The sequence below is a fragment of the Panulirus ornatus genome, chromosome 47 (assembly GCF_036320965.1).
Source record: "Panulirus ornatus isolate Po-2019 chromosome 47, ASM3632096v1, whole genome shotgun sequence".
NCBI lineage: Eukaryota > Metazoa > Arthropoda > Malacostraca > Decapoda > Palinuridae > Panulirus > Panulirus ornatus.
The window spans coordinates 5,692,401-5,697,535 of NC_092270.1; positions in this window are offsets into that span (position 1 = coordinate 5,692,401).

Consider the following 5,135-nt stretch of genomic DNA (forward strand, 5'->3'; position numbering starts at 1 on the left):
AAAGGATTTTCATTATATACTCTGATTTCATCGTGAGAAATAATACCTTAGCATGTATCATCTGTTAATCTATTTAAAAAGCATTCATAGCATTTGCGAGTCATCGTAAATAAATAGCCAGCAGACAAAATTGATTGTTGTTATTCCGTGTGCGTCCGTCACGGAAGGGTTAGAATTGCTCGCCTCACAACCATTTAATTATGGCTATCCTGGACTCCTCACAATAACATGTGATATAGGGCTCCACTGTACATTCATTAACCTTTGAATTTTGAGTTAGTGCCAAGTAGACACAGTCTGCTATAAACAAGGCTGGACCCTAATCTAAATTGGGTTGACACATACACGATAATTTCTCAAGATAATTCAAATTTCAAACTCAAAGTCTGCTCAGACAAAGGAATGAAAGTATCCAGTGTCCAGTGAGAAAATGTGAACCTCTCAAAGACAATACACAATACAAAGCAGAACTATGGTGATAAAACATCACCAAATAAAGTGCTACGAATCATTTTACTCACAAAGTAATACATCACACATTTCCTTAAAACAATTTCGTATGTCTAGGGTATAAAAAGCCGAGTTGAATTCCCCAAGAATAGACTACCTTGTGATGGCTGCTCGTCACTAAGCAACAGTGCATCCTTGGTGTGTTCACCTTCAGGTCGCTGTATCATTCAATGTAAGTCTGTCTGTAGGTCCGTTCCACTGCATGGAGGCCCTTCCTCTTTCCCTGCCAACGTTAGGAGACTAGAAAGATGCCAGAAGATCTCCGGATATCCCATGAACTCCTTTCAGTTAGTAAGGAACCCAGATTTTACCTGACATTTGACCTTTTCCACGTGACCTTGATCTTGAAAATTTTGTGCGCGTCATTCACCTGACGCACCAGATGCGAGATTTCTAATGTATAACCGTACGCTCATTCGAGCACCGTCTTGCGATAATGCTGTAAATCTTCGAAGCTTAGAATTAAAACATGAAAGGACACAGTTGAAATTATACGTGTAGTATTACTTTAAGTCTCCTAGGCGTCAAAACCACAAACTCACTAAACCCGATGACAGTTTAATTCTGATAAAGAGGCGTTGTCAACTTACAGCAGCATCCCTCCCGAGTCTTCATTTGTACGTAGTTCAAGTCCAGTCTGGTCCTATGAGTTCTATGACTATTTAGAACGTTTTTCGCAAAGGAATTGATCTGACCTCTTCCCCAAAGAAATCGATATGTTCCTGCCTCGATTACATTGGGGGGTATATTAGTACCAAAGTATTACAATCAAAGGTTGTATTATGTACAGTGTGATGTAATCATCTAATGGCGTGTACTCGTACACTTATAAAGCGGATTCTACATATACTTTAATGTGTGAAATTACAGCCAATTGAGCAGATCAGGTAAACAGTGTCCTTTAACTCTTGATCTTTGTTCAACATAACTTTTCGAAATCCTGTATTGCTGCCGTTGGTCGAGTACTTACATTCTGCAAGTTATATCTTACGTCGAGAAATCCCTTATCAACCTTATTCAAGCAGCGAGGTGATCTTATCCTTATCTAGTCATAGCCAGGCTTTTTTCCATTATAATAACCACTAAAGACGAAGATATGTGGGATCTGTTTACAAGAGTGTTATACCGATATCTTATTTTCACAAATTAAGGACGAATCTTAGTAATGTTTTAGGACAAACCACTATTTCCTCTTAAGTGGATCATGTTTGTTTTTTTTGGAAGGATTAGTTGAATATAGATGAACGGATACTGTTGGTTTCCATGGTTAAATGGTTTCAGCCATTAGATAATAACAATCAAGTTTATTATAAATCAGTTTTGTCATTATCTTTTTCCTGCATAAGATGACGCCTTTGAATTGCTGAATACCCATTCCTCTTGTCAAGCGTTTGACCCCAGCGCAGGCGCAAATATCAGAATAGAAAATCAGCCAATTGTCCAGTCATAAATTACCACTTTGCCTTCCATCTAGCTTAGCTAACTTGCGGAGCTTCTAACCAGAGGTTACCTCTGGAAATTTTTTTTAAGTGAGTAGCATCATGAGTGAATCTAAATAGTTAATTACTCGTGTCGTTCCTAATAGATATAACTTGGAACTATTTAAAGGCAAGCGCTCCATTTGCTCTATAAGATGTATTTCTTTTTATTTCTCTGTTTTTAAGAGGAGCCAAACAGTAAATAGATAAGTTATTATACCGACGTGGGAAAACGAAGTTCTCCTGCTAACCCCTGATATGATAGTAGAACTGGCAAGATAAATAGCATGCTTTCTCTGTGCTTCTTGCTTTGGGGTGTGGGCGTTGAAGCCAGCGCCATCTGTCCACCAATGGCAAATGATGTTTGTTTTTATACTTGTTCCCGTGTTATATATGATGAAACATTTTTTCTGATAATCCAACCGAAATTTAGTGGGATATTACGTCAACTTGGCTTACTTAATCGTAAGAAGGTCGATAGCTAGATTTGACATGGGTGTAATAAATGAGAACTCATACCTCTACGTTATTGTATTGAACAGTAGGCTGAAAATTGTTACACAAGAGGAATGTCTCAAATATACTATTACAGCAGAAAAATGAGTTGCGTATATCATACTTACAACATAGAAATTCTACGACTTTGCGGATGCACTTATACAAAGAAATATGACGATTTCTCAGACGATCTTTAATGTTACAGCGAAGAAATGTTATGACAGGAATAAGCCTAGGAAGAAGAGCTTGTACAGCGTCATGGATAAGCCATTGTTCTAATATGATGAAGATCCAAGGTAGTATGTTGGCTACATCTTTACGACGAGGTGGATTATACAAATCGATAAAATCAGTAAAGGCAGGAACTTTTATTGATGGTGTTTTGGAATGTGAATAAGTGTTGGTCTACCTCGTCTACTTCAAGGTCATGTTGATACTAACATATATAAACAGTGTACTATACTCTCACGACTGAAATTCTAAGTCACAGGATATGGTAATGATTAAGGTTAGAATTTGGGCTCAGCGACGTCGACTAACGACAACAGATGCGATCAAATTTTTTTCTCGAGAAAATTTGGCAAGTAGAGAGAGATTTGTGTTAGTAAATGAAATTAGAGGTATGGAGAGAGTTGCAATATCTGGCTCAGAAGTTATTGGGAAAATTATAAAAAGATGTGAATTTTTTAACGTTATCATATCTGCGTCCAGATAAGGAAATAGCTATCCATTTTTTTTTTTTCGTGTTTTCTCAGTAAGAGTCGTTCTTCATATTGTCCCCTTGTGTAAACTTCTCCCAGCTAACACCTTACTTTCTATGTTTTTGTTACAGGTCAGGAAAGATGATGCATATTAATCTTAGTAGATTATTCAGATATTTTTTCATGAAAATGGGAAATGTTAGTCCAGTTTTCAAGAGAAAACTTGTTTTTAATGGGTTGAAGTTTCAAGGGAGAGCGTATTCGACAGTGCATGCTCAAGGACATGGAAAGATTACAGTAGACAAATGTCCTTGTGGTGTGAGTTGAGTGATGTATCTTTAGATTTCAACTGCAGACACGCACGAAATTTCCAAAGTCACAGTACCTCATATTGCTAAGGTCGAGGACACATGGAACTTGATATAGTCCTGCGCTTTGAATGGCATCTTTGATGCTTAAAATATGGTGCGTACGGTATTTCCGGATTTAAGGTCACGAAAGAGTTCAGAGGTAAAGTAATACTTTCATTCTTTCCTCTGTCAGGATTCTTGACCATTCTGCAAGAATTAATTCGTTAGTGGGTGCTTTTTTTTTTTCTTTTATCAGACAGACAGACAACAGTAGCATGAACACTAATGTTGAAAGTCCCAGTAACACTGAAAAACCTAGACGTCTCTCCTCTTTATTGTTAAGCTTCAGACCATAGAGTTATCTCTATCGTACTGTGTGCATAAATGTACGATATAACTTGCATGTGTTCCTAGATTCTGTCCCAGAAGACCAGCAGACAGACGGCCTTGACTCAAAGGAAAGGGAGACGCTGTCGCCTCGCGCGGCGAGGTTGTGTGGGTGTGTGTGTGTGTGTGTGTGTGTGTTTGTATTACCATTTGTCTTTTACGTGTTGCCCCGTCTCTCAATCATGTATATATGTACAGGGCCTTTGCTCTTATTTGTATGCATATATACACATATGCATATACACCCTAGCCTAAGCTAGGTACCTGTTAATCAACCAGCCTCAAATGAAGGATAGAAACCTGGGTTAGGTATGGGCCGACTGCCGCGCCCAAGAATCAAACCCTTGGCGTACATTAATTAATGGTTGAGAACGTGCGTGTGTATTGTAATATATATATATATATATATATATATATATATATATATATATATATATATATATATATATATATATATATATATTCTAGAGTAAAAAATTACTGATACACAGTTTTTTGCCCTACTTTAATCTACCTCTTTATCGCATAAGCTTAGGTAATGTTCGTGGAAATAGTAGTGGTAGCAGTAGTAATAGCAGTACCATGTTCATTCCAGTCTCATTATAATTCATTACTGAAACTACGCATCTGAAATTCTCAAAACCATTTAGGAAGGGGCTGAGACGTCATGTACTTGGCTGGTCGGCTGCTGCAACCTGCGACCTCTTCATGAGTGTCTATGTAACCTACGCCAATGTACTTCTTCAGGGCGTGTATTTACATGTTTTGTTGGTTTGGAGAATTGGCCATTATACCAGGAAGGGAGATGATGGTTTTTATGGTAGAGGGCGTTGGACTGTGCCATGAACAGCTGTATATAAATGTAGTCTTTAACCCATAGAGTGTAGTACACTTTCGGCACCAAAGAGTCTTTCTATGATATGACTATACCCTTTAAAGTAGACCCAAGGAGACGCACATTTTGGGCAACTCCAAAGATAAGCCAATATTGTGTATGTGTGTGTGGGTGAGTGTGAGTGTATTTAATAAAAACAAGTGAGCATACAGCAGAAGTTTTATCTCCACTATAAGAAATAATATAGAAGCCAACGTATATTGCAAAAAAAAAAAAAAATACAGGAGCGTTTGATCCCCAGTACGTCGTACACTGTATCATAACCTGAGGGAATCAATAAACTGTGCCTGAAAGATCCTTAGTGATTGACTGCTTG